At 45.3% G+C, this 14885-nt stretch overlaps 1 long non-coding RNA gene and 1 pseudogene across 1 annotated transcript; one reads left to right on the top strand and one right to left on the bottom strand.

Moving 5' to 3' along the window:
• The first annotated feature begins 577 nt into the window (after nucleotides 1-577).
• On the top strand, nucleotides 578-2348 carry LOC117143982. Its single transcript, XR_004459624.1, has 3 exons — nucleotides 578-1651; nucleotides 1777-1942; nucleotides 2006-2348. It is a non-coding gene; the product is annotated as an uncharacterized LOC117143982 (long non-coding RNA).
• An 11655-nt stretch (nucleotides 2349-14003) lies between these two features.
• LOC117142289 lies at nucleotides 14004-14592 on the bottom strand (annotated as a pseudogene).
• Between the last annotated feature and the right edge of the window lie 293 nt (nucleotides 14593-14885).

Raw genomic sequence — 14885 nt, 5'->3', positions numbered from 1 at the left:
CAGCTCAACTCGGCCTTAACTGAACTGAGCCGAGCTGAGTTGGCCATTGGTAGATCCCGAAAAGCTGTTTGGCCGGCCTGCCCCTTCTGGCTTTTGTAATAATTTTGTTGTTTCGGCCAGGCCTGCAAGTTGCAAGCTGGCTGCCTGCCGCTGATTTTGCTCTTGTTGTTGTTGCTCCTCCGGGTTGTTATTATTATTATATGATACACCATTGCAATGGCCGTTTCCAGTCCGCTTGTTGGCTGCCAATTCCTTCCAATGTTGCTACAGTTTGTTCTGCTCGTTGGCGTTTATTTTTGCTTATTTTGTACGTTTTGCTTTCCCCAGCTTAATCGGAAATTAAAGCTGCTGCCGGCCACGACTTTGACTTTGACTTTAATTTTCGCTGCAGTTGGGTCTCCATTTATCCGGCTTGTCGTTTGTCTAATATGGAGTGCCTTACCTGGGAACATCTTTGCCACGTAATTGTTTAGCTCATAAATCATACCGAATTTCGTTTCTTTTTACATTTCCCTGTAATTTCACAGGGAAAAAATTGCTGCTGGTGTGGGCATACATTTTCACAGACTGCAAATTAGTTACAAGACCTGACAGGGGGGGGGGGGATAAGAATTATTTTTCGTACACCAAAATTGGCGTTTTAATTTTAAAGTCTTGTCATGGCCACTGCCTCTTCATTAGCAAAGTTTCTGCACTTTCCAATTCTGCAGTTATCGAACCTCAAACTCGCCCCTTACAAACTGCCACAGAAAACTTTTACATCATTTTAAAATAGTCCCCCCCTACAAAAAAAAGCATTTAGGAAAGTTGCAGCTCGGCTTTCCCCCTTTTCCTGGACATAAGCCCAGAGTTGCCGAATTCGAACTAACTACACTTTAATGTAATTCATACAATTTCCATTTGTCTAACCGTCCATTAATCATTCGCACGCTGCTGAACACGGCCAAAAGGCGGGGCAGAGGTGGCCAAAACGGGGTGGATGATGGTTGGATTGACTCTCCGGACTTGGCCAAATTTGAAGCTTTGTTTACGTGTGACAATCGGGCGACAAGTTGGAAATCAAAAGCATCTCCACCGCCACCGAAAAGTTGGCCCGAATTTTATTCATCTGGCCTGACAACTTTCTGGCATTGGAAAGAATCCAATGCGGTTGGTAAAACTTATTAGGCGCAGTCAAGCATGGCCTGCAAATTGGTACACCTTGACGCTTCACTGGCTCCGCAGATTCGAGGATACGAGGATTCCGCCAAAGCTTTAAGGCCAAGACAAAAGGCGGCCAAAAGGACAGCCAGCGGCGGGTTGAGATACTTGGGCAGATACAGATACTTAGCGGCGATAAAGACAAACGCTTGATTATGAGAAGCCAACCCATGGCTGCGGAATTTATTTGTGTTGTATATTTATTTATGAGCTTGTCCCTCTCGCCAAGCAGAAACAAAAGAAGCCAGTGCCCAGAACTCACAACCCAAATCCCCGGCAGAATCACTCAAGTGCGAACGGAAACGGGCGCCCAGAACTTCAGAACTTGGTCCTGCCATCGGGCAGGAAATCAGCGATTAAGCAACCAACTAACCAGTAACCAGTGAGTCAGTCACCAGTTGTTACTTGAGGAGCACAGGGAGAAATATTGGAAATAAATAGAACTAGAATGGTATGTTTCAAACAAATATTCATGTTCGTTCATCAAAACTATTACTTTATATCTTAACCTTAACTGAGGTATACTTCAGTATTTTTATTTCATAAAATTCAAACAGATTTATGTATTTTTCCCAGTGCAAGCTCTTCAAATCCCTGCCCTCGGGGCCTCTTCGCGAATGGAAGTGTGTAATTTTTGGTATTAATTGCTCGGTCTCGCAAAACTTTCCGGCTTCCAGTTAGCCCCATCAGTTGAAATAATAACAATGCCAGAAGGATCGAAAATCGTGCGGAGGAGGAGGAGGTGAGGAGGATCCATTGGAGGCTTAGGAAATAATTGTAGTATCGTCTTGTAATTTGCTTGCAGCAACTGGACACGCCCACCGACAATTGGCAGGGCGGCTATTTCAATCTCCTCCCCGGACTGAACCCCTCTGAAAAGAAAGAGGGAGGAGGGATCTTTAGGAGGTGGTTTCCGAATGGAGGACTTAACATATTGACTATGACCTTTTGTTGGCTGTTTGCCGTTTGCTGTTTGTTGTTTGTTAGGCGGCAGTTCGAAATTTATGCTCACATGGCGCCTTCGATAAGATCGAGAACTCCGTGCTGAAAGTAAATTTCTTCCCCTCAGCCATTCAAGTCCCCACTTCCCTTTCGGCACCAGCAAGAGCAAGGACATGTCGCTGAAAGCATTATCAAATATTATGCATATTTTGTGAGCTCCAATATACAATTTTTTTCCCTTGCCAGCTGGCGGGGAAATGGAAGTTGCTATTTCGAGCTCTGCTTTAGAATGTCTACAAAGTTTGCTTTATCTCATGCATAAATCAGTTGCTAAAATAAACAAAAATTGTATATGAGAGTTGACAGGCGGCGGGGAGTGAGTTTTGGATATTGCGTGGGTGGTTTGGGGACCACGTAGATTTCTCGCGGGAGGTCCAAATGGAAAACTGCGCTATTTCGAGTGCGAAAAGAAAGCGGGCAGAAGAACTTAATATACGGCAGAGCCAAGTAAGGAGGATATCACTTGGCTGGTGACTCATTGACAATGCCTCATTTGCATCGACTGGAGTATGACAAATGGATCAGCCAATCATCTTCATCTGCTATGTCTATATTCATTCACTGAGAGAAAACTTCTAATCTAAAATAACTCAAAATGAGCTAGGTGGTACAGTCACTTATTAGGCATATGAGAGCTATTTGGTTTAAGATTAAGCTGAGTTAGGCTCTTTAAAAAGGCTGAGATACATAAGATATCCATCATTTTCTGCTGTGGAAAGTGCATCTAAGCCATGCACTTTTATCCGTCATTCTCGCCTGATGACGATGTTGACTCATTCTTCACCGAAAAGCCCCTTTCAGAGGACTGATGCTCTTTCACGTCCGATTCTTTTGATGGGGCGCCTGTCTCTAATGACGCCTCCCACACAAATTAAGCTAATGCGATGGCACCAGCTGCTTTTCCTCCTTTTCCTGGCTTTTCCCACTTTTCCCGCTCTTCTCCTTCCCCACCAGCGAGCTGCACTTGTGCTCCTGTCAAGCGGCTGCGGATGAGATTGCCGGCCAGCGAGCCTAAGAGAAATGAGCCGAAGCCGAAAACCAACAATCAAAGCGAGTGGGTTAGGGCGGAGTGGGGTTTTTTTGGGGTATGCACTGAGAAAAGTTGATCTTAAGCCGAGATATAGTAAATATATATATGTGCAACGTTACTATATGTTAATTCTCTTATCTTAACAGCTAAGGTATCAAATGTATAGCCAATATGTCTCTTCTCAATAATTGCTTGAGGTGACTTGTAGTTTCCAGTGTATGGATAGCAAGCCAAAGGAGGACTGAGGCTCCTAATATGTCCGTTCTGTCGAGGACTAGGGGATCCTACGGCCGGGACCGTTCATTTCGTGTCGTTTGGTTCTTGTCGTTGTCGTTTGTCCCTCATTTTGACACGATAACGCGCACGGTTCCTGTGCCAAGCCCCGTCCTCTGAGCCACCGAACTGTCCCTGTACCACCACCCTGCTCCACCATGCACCATCGTGCACCACTTTCCTGACCCAACCATCTTTGGCATTGCGCTGGCGCTCGACATCTCATAAAGAACATGACAGGACATTAGAAAACACAAGAGCACCAGCGAAGCCGACGCCTCCGCATGAGGAGCAGGAAAATTTGGATGCGAGGCGGGTGGTGTAGTGGTGGTGGTGGTGTTGGTGCGGTGGGGGCGTGGCCCATGCAAATTTTGCACCACCATCAACCGGCACCACCAGCGTCGCTGGCGTCGTCGTCGTCTCGTCATCATCTGCATTTGGCCAGCGAGGCGGGCGAACGTTTGTCGTAAACATGAAATGGGTTTATATCGTTGCTAAAATTATTTGACATTTCTTGGACTTTGTGCATTTTTACGAGCACCAGTTGACATTGTTGAGGGAGCAGGAGCCTGCTGTCCCTCGTTTGGGGCACCTCCTCAAGCCATCAGCTTGGATGTTGGCCTCGTGTTCTTTCTGGAGCAACAGAAGTCATCAAGTGGGGAATGCTCTAACAGAAAAAGGGGAAGTCTAGCGTATAACAAGGTATTCAAAGAAGATTATATAAATAGAATAAAAAGGTTTTAATATATCCTTTTAACCTAGAATATTAATAGCATTTAATAAAACATATAAATTAACTTTCATAAGTAAGGGAACGTGATAAACTATACTTCAAATCGGTTAACTCCTTAAAACTTTCTCTTAATAATTTGCAATTTCGACTTCTTAAAGGCATTTAAAATCATTGTTAATTAGCTGTTTTATTTATTCTCAGATAAACTTTCCAGAGCATCGTAAATTCGCTTTCATTGGCTCTTTAGCCTTGGCTCTTGTTTGTTTGTTCATTTGACTTATTGTTGGAAGCTTGGCGTTTGTTGTGACATGGACGTGGACACGTCGGACGAAAGGGGGTGCTTATGCTATCCGAGGAGCAGAAACAGCTAAAAACGTGGGCGTGACATTCGCCAACTGCTCCGGCTGCTTTTGATTTTGCTTTTGCTGTTGCCGTTGCTCTTTCTCTGGCTCAAACTCAAACTCAGGGACTGGGGCTCTGGGACTGGCAGACGTTGACAAGAAAACGCCATTTTCTGATTGAATGTCACACAAAAGCATCGCACACACACTCAGGCACACACACTGTCCCAGAAAAGGGGGATCAGGGGTTCAAGACTGGGCAATACCGTCTTGTTTTGAAGGAGGCGGTGTGAGAGGGGTCACTTGGCTTATCAACATGCACACGAAAATGGCCAAAAGGGCAGGCCAAGTCAGCCAATCGCAAAACGCAGCTGCTGCATCAGGGCAAAAAGCACCAAAAATAGTGGATTTTGAGGGGGGCCTTTTGTGAAGGGGTTTCCACGGGCGGCGGGGGCCTGGTGGTTTGGTTTTGGTAAAGAGGACGACTTCGTAGCCCAGAGCAACTGCAACAACAAACAACGACGACGCCACTTTGGACATGCGCGCGCGCCCAATCTTGCATGCAAATGTTACTTCCTCGGGAGCCCCCTCCTCTCAAAGGGGGTTTCCCCCTTGAGCCACCGCCACCGCCTCTGGTTCCCTACTCAGCCGTTGGGTAGGTGGTGCAGAATGTTTGCGTGGCACGCAACATGCAAACATTTTTGAGTTAACTTTGGCTCCACTCTCGTCCGCCCCGCCATCACTCCCTACTGCCCTCCCCAAAAACCTATACTACGCACTTTTGACTCTTGATAGTGTTAAATGCCACACACACTGCTGCAGCAACAACAACAACAAACGCAGCAGAATGGGACTTGCAACACAGGCAACAATGCAGCGCATGTCAAGCGGCAATGCCAAAACAAGCGAAATTTCTTTTTAGGCACGTCGCGTCGGCGACTGCAACTCGGAATCTTGGATGGAAATGGACGTGGAAATGATGGTGGGGGAGAACTGAGGGAGATATGAGTGCAGAGTTATTGGGGGAGCAGTGTACGAGTGGGTGGGCGGTGCTGTGGGCGGTGCAAGTGGGTGGTGCAGTGGCGCCTGTTAGTGGGAAGGGGCCATAAGGAAACAAGGGCTCCACAGTATTAAATTAAAGCTATAAATAAAATGGTGCAAATGAGTTATTTCTTTATATCAATTTTACATCTTCATCTCTGCATAATAAATATATATATATTTTGCTAATCAGAATTATAATGTAATTAATAACTTCTAAGATTTGATTCACTACCATCTTAAATTATTATATTGAATTTAGGTGACTCGGTCTCTAGGTTTCATGTCAGATATCATTGCCCTAAAAAGGCAGCGATGTGGCATAAATCCCTACCTTAATTAAGAACTTCAGGTGATCACTTCAGCAATTAAAGGTTAATGAAGAATCGCCTTTTAATTTGTCACTCGCCTGTCGCACTGCCAAATTCGAATTGGGGCCAAGGCAGAGCTTAATTCTCGGCGCCGAACCGAACAGGAATAATTATTAATTTAACAAACGTCGCATGTTGCACAAAATAATTGACAAATTTTCATATTTAATTGAAGAGCGGAGCGCAGCTGCTGTGGCACTCTTCGATGGTCGATTGTTGTTGCCGTTTTGTCTGTCACCAGGGGCTGAAATTCATAAACAATGAGAGTGTCGGGCTCCACATGCAACTCATATATTCACGCACACAGCTGCATGTGAAATGTCAGGCGGAAAAGTCGGTGGGGGAAACGGTGGAGTTGGACACACTGAACAAATGGACGACCGAAGAAGCACTGCTCTTTGTGGATAAAAATTGCGAAATTAAGCAGAAAAAATGTCGAAAAGCTGATGTTTTGCGAGCATGGGCGATCCCAATTTCAATCCCAATCCGAAACATTATTATGCATTATTATTATTCGGCATGCGGTGTGCGATAATGCGGCTGCAAATGAAATGCACACACATAAACACGCTGGCGTATAAATAAAAATTGAAAAATTATGTACATTATATTAAAAAGCCAAATAAACGACAAGCGGAAGCGCAGCCATTTAAGTGGAAGTTAACATCCGTCCGAAAGAGCCATTCAGCCGGTCAGTCCAGCCAATCCCAATCCGATCCACCCACATCCATTTCCCGCCCGTTCCACACCCATCCAAACCCACGCGGGATTCCACATCCTTTGTTTAAAATAAAATAAAATTGCATATTATTTGCTGCGTATCGGACATTTCAGTTGTCATTTCATTGTCGTGTTTGTTGCTGTTAATGCAAAAATAAAAAGCCACCAGGCCCAGTCCCCCGTTTCCAGGGACTCCATTGAACCACCCAACCACTCAACAGCCTAGCCAACCACATGCGCACCACATCTGCATCGGTGGTGTCCTGTGTCAATTTCATGCCACATTGCAGCCTGCCCTCTAATGCAGCCAGCCAGATTATGGAGCAATCCATTCCCATCCCATACCCATCGCCTTCCCCGTCGGACAACTAACATTTTAATAGCGCTCATGATTTCCGAAAATTGAAAATAAATTAGTTGTATATCATTTTCGGTCAGTTGTGCAACTCTGCCCCCTCCACCGAAAGTGCTGCAGCCTCTGACTGTTTGCATAATTAAACTTTAGCGTATATCCTGTCCCCAAATTGACATTTCGAGAACTCCAAATGTCCACGGAATTGTTGGCCCAAAAAGTTTGGTTACATTTGCGGATCCGTGAATTTGATACTCTAACTAAACTATGATAACTGTTGATGGTACATATGGTACAATGGTACATATTGTTTTTTTTTTTTCAAAATGCATATTTTCTTCATATTATATTGTCGAAATCAATAAAAAAATTGCTATTCTACAATCTGAACATTAAAATGCAATACCTTTCAAATTGAATATAAAAGTGGATTGACCTGCACAATAGACCTTATTTATACAACTTTCTCTCTAATTTCCACTTGTCAAAGGAATAATTATAGCTACTCCATCCGAAACCCCAAAAAATCCAATTCCTGACTGGACATTTCCCTTTTAGGCAATCGGGGAACTGTGGACTTGTCCGCTGCCTAATTAGCAACGCATATTTAAATAATTTTCAATTCGATAAGCAGACATTTTTAACTTGAGCTGTCAGTTAGCGTTAAAATGCCATTTTGTTTGGCTGCCCATAGCCACTGACTCTGCGAAGCTGGAAAAGCGGGCAGATAAATGCCGAGAAGTGCTAAATTATTGTCAATTCAATTTTTAATTTGTGCAGTTTGTTGGAATTTTCGCAAATTAATGCAAAAGTCAATACGTTGTTCTCGTTGTCGGTGGCGGTAAATTTAATTGACTGGTGCAATGGCAACTCGGTTGGCCCCTTTCTACCCAAATCGGCAGGCTCTTCAAATTGTCAATTAAGTTTTATTTAATGCCATTTGCCAGTCGCCCCGCTCTTTGAGGTTATGTGCGGCCCTTGAAAGTATGCAATACTAATTGTAATTGCGCTCGCTGGCGGCCATTTTGAAAAGCGGAAAAAGGTGGAAATTCGTCGGTGAGGGCCTGTCCGAAATTCGTGCAATTTTCTCTAATTAAAAATTAGCGTAGCAGCAAGAAATCCGCTTTCCCAGCCACCTAGCCTAAGTGCTGCCGCGAAGCGCCGATGTTCAATTTTAATTAAACTCGCAGCCGGCTAATTAGAAATTGCGAGTAGGCCAAAACTTTGGCCGCAAACAGATGCCCATCTCCGCTCGACTCCGAGAAACCCCAGCCGAGCATAAGATCCCGAAAAGCCCAATAAACAAATTCCCTGACATGTTTAACACTTTCCGCTGGCAGAGCCAGGATACACAAAAATTAAGGACCATCTCTGGCCTTTGTCAGTGGCATCCAGGCAGCCGGAGATGGGGTTTCCCCTGGATGGAAAGGGGAAAACTTTTGTGTAAATTTCATTTCGTTTGGCGATTAGTGTCGCCTCTCGGGGCGCGTTTTCATTGTTGAAATTGTTATGCGACCATTAAGACATTTTATAATTCTTTATGGCATTAGAGAGCCCCGAACACAAAGTGAAATTTCTGCTAATGGCAAAATGAAAGAGTCACCGCGGGTGGTGCAAAGGACGTTCGCGGAAATTAGCATTGAGTGCCAAGGATGTTCCCCATTGTTATCCTTATCGAAGCGTCCAATATACATGAACCGATAATTCGCAGCTTCCTGAGCCGCATTTCAATAAATCCAGAATGCCAGAAGTAGAAAATCTTAAAGTTTCCTTACAATACACTGTATTTCTCCAACATGTACTGACGTATATTCGGAAGTCTTGTAACACGCACTCACAACTCAATTATCGCACATTCACACACACACAACCAAAGTGGGAAAGGGGGGTGGAGAAAGTCAACCCCTTTCTCCGTCTGCTGGTGGTGAGGTTGATTTACGACACCCAGGCGGCGTCACCTGAGATTAAAAAAGTAAAAAGCCCGTCGAAAGTGGAAAAAAGGAGCAGCCAAATGGCGAGGGACAATGAAGAAAAGGGCGAAAGGAAGTGCCGGAGAAATAAAGGCATTAAAATCACTGACAGCCAAAAGGATTGTGCCGCAATCACACACACGCACACACACACACACAGGCACATTCGAGCGTCAAAAAGGGCAACATCATTGGCACCATATGTTGCGTAATTTGTGTTATTGCCACACCACCTCATATGCATACGTGTGTGTGTGTCTGTGTGGGTATTGAGCACTTTCTTTTAACCCTTAACCCCTGTGGACTTCAAATTCCCCCGACTCATTGCGGTTGTCCTTTTCGAAATCGATATTTAGTTTTTAATTTTAATTCCAATTGCTGCATAATATATGGCACTGCACTTCATTTTAATTGAATTCACACACTCTCAACACACACCTTGCCAATTGTAACGGTGTGCATGTGTGTGAGGGCGGGGGGCGTGACTGGGCGCGAACGCTCGGATACACACTTGCATGTATAAATTACCTCATCGCCGATAATTGCAGGCCATCAATCTTGAGCACATCACACAGGAAAATTGTCAACGCGCGCAAAAAGTCATCAGACACGAGCACTTTTCCAGCTTAATGACCGAAGGAGCTGCTGTTTTCTAGGGGCTTGGAGGGAACGGAATCGGAGGCGAGACTCTGCCCATATAGGTGGGCTTCATTAGGATACCATATACATACCTGTGGCTCCACTGGGTGGCCACACTCAACTGCACTGTGTTGTTTGCTGGAAATCTTAAAGTATTATAAATTAAATATTGGATGAGTTCTTTCAAAGCTTATATGTATTTGAAACAGTTTGTATATTACACTATATCTCACTTTACCAAAATAGATTTTGAAAAATTGAGTTTGTTGCCTACTGTAATTGCTTAACGTTTTCCGACGGGTAATTCAGTAGCACCTAGTGTCATAAAAGGCTCGCGAGGATTGCCCTAGGAGTTTGCTACTCAAACCCCACTAAACGAGTCTATATAGTAAGTGGCATTGGTGTAAGGCAATCGTTATTAGTTGCTTGCTGTGCTCCTTGGCCAGCAGAGTTGGTTGACAGGCGCTACATCTTGGCCCGCAGCTGTCTTGGACTGGCAATTACTTGTCTCTGAAATCTTATCACGCATTCCCCATCCCGCCAACCGCCCACACAGCCATCCCCCATCATCCCATCCCGGCCACCACCGTTGGCCAAATTACTCATTAGAAAATGTAGCCAACATCTGGGTGGGTGGCACGTCCTCATCCGCGCAGTAACGAAACGAAACAAAACGAAGGCCACCAGCCACGACCAACGGTTACAGTAAACTCTAGCTATATGGCCGCTTGATCCCAGAAATCCAGGGGAGCGGAACAGGGTTAAAACACAACTCCGGCAACTTGACGACGGCAGCGCAGACTGCGCCAAAAGTCAAATTTTGTAGATTGCAATAAATCAAATAGCAATTACACGAAATTAGGCATGTTTTCTCAATTTTGAACACACACACATTGCTAAGCGGGGGATTGAAAGGAGCTAGTGTGTGTGGGTGGGTGGAATCCTGAATCCTCTGCCCACATGGAGCATTAATTGCAGCAGCTGGGCCACGGCAGCCCCGAAAGTGGCAGAGTGTGCGAAATTGGTGAAAGGGTTCAAAGCCGGCAAACTTGAACTTGTCTGGCGCGCCGGAAAATCCTGCACCACCAAATTGGTTGTGGAAAGTGTAGCAGTGGCTGAGGATGTGGTGGTGTGGTGTGGGGGCGGCAGCATATGCGCCAGCTTTCTAATTATGTAAACTTGGCCATGTTGCTGCGCTGTTGCGATGTTGCTGCTGCTGCAGCTGCAACACTAAAAACGCCGCTGGGGGACAACGGCGACGACAGGCGGACAACGGACCATAACACATAACATGCACCAGGAGGTGCTCCTCATCCCATTTCATACCCATTCCCATTCCCAATCCCATTCCAACCCATGCCATCCCATCCCGTCGCGGTGTCTCCAATCGCAGCTCCAGCTCAAGCATTTCTCCCATCTCGATCCAGCGATTCCTGTTCCAGTTCTCCGATTCGATCCGATGCCCGGCGGAGTGCGTGCTTCGAGCATATTTATCTTGTGGCTGCAGCGTTTTGGATTTTTATTACAAATCAATTGAAGCATCATTAGCATAATTTATACAAAGCGTTCGCTTAATGAACCAGGCCGATCTCCGGTTCCCGCCCTAGAACGGTCTTGGAATCTGTTAGAGGCGTTCGTCCTGAGAACATAATGCACAGGGCGGAAAGCCTATTAAAATCTGATAATTAAATTATTTACTATAACGTATCTTGAATAACACGATGTTTTAAATCTTAAAATATTTACATAAATGCACATTAAATATATAAGAGTATATAATTTCGCCTTCAGATAAGAAAATCTTTTACTACCTATCCCATAACCACTTTTACCACAGATTTTCTCGCTGTGTTTGATCTGGTTCAGTTAGCCGAGCTCTCGGTTCTCAGCTCTTGGGTCTCCGATCGCCGCCTAATCACGATCATCAGTCAAACGGCAAATCCGCCGCTCCAGCGCTCCATATGGCGCCCTGACACTTTGACTCGCCTGTCTCGGAGTCGCGGATGCCAGTCTTCCTGGGGTTTCACCGGTGTTCCAATGGCCCAAGCCCAAGCCCAATCCCAAGCCCAAAATAGTCGCCAGGGATCGGTGGCAGCGTATCGCGAACGGCGATCGGTCACGTAGCTGGGGAGTTGGAGAGCTCGAGAGCTGGAGGTGATGGAGGTACCCAGTCACCAGTCAGCAGTCACCAGTTGAGGTGCCAGTGGCGCAGATCCGTGGCCAAATGTACCGCCAATTGCTACGCATTTGCGATCACCGAGGCGCCTATAACAAATGCCAATCGTGTCGTGGACGACGCCAGCGATATTTAATTGTTTCTGCGGCGACAACTTATCGGGGAATTCCGATCGGAATTTTTAATTTCTGCAAGTCTGCAGTCCGCTGGATACCTCCGTCCATTCCCCATCCGCACCTCCTCCGCACCTCCTCCAATTCCATGATGAGTGTCACTGCAGAATGCATAAAAGGCGGCGATGTTGCTGCTGCTTCTGCTGCTGTGCCTGCAATATTGCTACCGCTGCTTTATGCAAATATGAGGGACGGACAAAGAGCAGCCAGGCCGGGCTTTTCTGAAAAGTTGGCCAACTGTAATTACTGGACACCCCTCCAGCTTCATCCCATCCCTTGCCGTCCCATGCCCACTGACAACTTTTTCACACCTGTTCAAACAAGTTAATTAACAGCTCGCAAAACTACTTATTAAAATAAGAAAAAAGTAATACAAATAAAAAACAGCGGGAGAGAGAAAAAGAAAAGACAACAAACAGACGAGCAGCCTATGGGAAAGTTTCTAATTAAATGATTGTCATCTCGACTGCGCAGCGGACAAATGGACGCTGACCACCGAGGAGCTATGTATTTCCGACCAGCTGGATGCCCAGAGTCGGAGGCTAGGGGCTAAAACTCCCAGATTGTAGTGCAAACTTTTGTCATTATGCAGGCAGAATGCGCGAAACAAAACAAACAGAAAGGTAGCACAGGGAAAAAATGGAGAACATAGTGGACAACCAGCTGAAATTATTAGCCAGGCTGAGGGGCAGATGGTCAGCCGTCCAGGTTCTACTTAATCCCAGCACGGAAAGAAAAGTCCGAGGGATCCATAAGCCATAGTCATCAAATCAAGCTAACTAAAAGATACTTCAAAACTAAGATATAAGCACTGCAAATATGCTATTCAAATGACGATTTAGAAAACATTAAAAATGAATAAAACCCAAATATTTTAGCAGTGCACTTTTCGGTTCCGCCAATGAGGTCATCAGCGCCATCACCCCATATATCATCTGCAATAAAGCGATTTTCCCCCGAACTCCCCCACAAAACCCCATAATATCCACTCCGAAACGGAGTGTGAATAAAAAAACGAGTGATTCAAAAAAGTGGCTTTGCCTTGGTGGTTGGCCACCAAATTGGCGACAAAAAATTAACGGATTTTGCTGTGGATTTTTTTTTTTTTGGTGCCGTGTGTTTGCCATTCAATTAATATAACTAATGAAAAAGCTGCTAACTTTGGCCAGGCAACTGGCAACTGCCAGACGAACTGCGTCTCAATTAAGCCGAATCTCTGGGATCTGCCGTGTAATGAATTTGCTCAACGGCCAGTGGACGGTGTTTTTCTGTTTTCTGCTGCTGCTCTTTAAGGATTGCCAATTTATGATTGGAGCAGCCGTGTGGGGGAAAAAATGTCAATCTTGTAGATGTAGATTAGCCGGCACCAGGTGGGAGCCTTGACCACTTCGCCTGATTGGAGCACACCGCAAATGCCAGACGAAATAAACGAAAATGTCAACATAATTCTGTGGTCTCTCGTTCATTGTACCCAAAAGATCCGGCGGCAATTTATTTGTCTGAAGTGCGAAAAATAATCACAAATTGAACGAAACCTTAACATTTTGATTTATGACACATGACCTCTGGATAGCGTAATTCAAATTGCTGTGGTATTGACCTTCCTAAAGCTGATGTCGCAAGGTTTTATAAAGGTGTATAAGAACTAATGCCAGAATGTGTTAAAAAAATATCATATTTTTTTCAGATTTCAGTAAGAGATTGAACAAAGAAGAAGTTAGAGAACTTTTACTAGGCTCCTGTGCCAGCTATCCAATTGACCTTTATCCGATTGCCTAAATGCTACTAGGCTTATGCAAATTTCCCAGATGCCGAGTTCACTTTCTTTTCATTAGGATAAAAGCGGAGGCCAGGAAATCGATGCATTTCGAATGAACTTGGCGGCAACTTCATTAAGCGGCCGTTCGACTGCAGTTTGCGTGCTGCAAAAGCGAAACTTTTCCGCCCCTCAAGTGGGCGGAATGGAATGGGCCGGTTCGATTTCATTTGGTCAGGACTGGGGGGAAATCGAGAATAACAAGCGGCGGCGATTCGAGTCGAGTCCCCAAAAAAAAGGGTTAAAAAAGCAATAAATAAAACAAGTGGCAGCCACGGCGACAGCAACGATATTTGGTGAGTTAGGAGAATTGGAGTTTGGGCAGCGGGAAGGAAGTGGGGGATTCTGCGAACCCTGTGACAGGCAAATCGCCAAACGAATACCGTGGGGATGCTGGCTTTTCCACCCGCAGCCCCCCGCCACCGTGAGTGTGTGGCATTTTCATTTTGTAAATTTGTTTTTCTTGTTCCGTTTGGCTTCATTTCCGTTTCCGCCGCCAGTCTTCTCGTTTTCCATTTGCCAGAAAGTGAATGTCCTTCTCCACCTCCGCCCAACCTTCCACTCCTGCACTCCTCCACCCAAGCCACCCAATCACTCGCTGTCGATAAGAAAGTGCGTGTGAAAAGGGTTCCTTCGTGGCTGCATAAATTTGAATTATAATATTGCAATCCTGTGAAGCAGAATCCGGACTGGTCAGGAATCCGTATCCGGACTCCTTGCTGGCTGCAATTTGTGTGCGGAATATGTTCCGGCATATATTATGGAGATTTCTTCCGCACCACCCCAACTCCAATCCGATCCGCTGACTTCTGCCAATGCATGATATAGTCTCACATATCCGAGTGGGGATTTGCCTAAATCAAAAGTGCGTGCTCTTGAATTTATCAAAGGTGGATGTGGACCGTGGACCAGCCAAGGATTCATTCTTCGTCCTTTGGACTTTGTTTTTTTTTTTCTTTTCCGATTTTTGTTTGCCCGTCTGCGGTTGCGGTCTTGTTTGTTTGGCAAGCGCCGTGATTTATGGCTTAAAGTTTTCGGAGCGCGTGCC

Source organism: Drosophila mauritiana, chromosome 3R, assembly GCF_004382145.1.
Source record: "Drosophila mauritiana strain mau12 chromosome 3R, ASM438214v1, whole genome shotgun sequence".
NCBI lineage: Eukaryota > Metazoa > Arthropoda > Insecta > Diptera > Drosophilidae > Drosophila > Drosophila mauritiana.
This window is presented reverse-complemented; position numbering and strand designations above follow the sequence as displayed.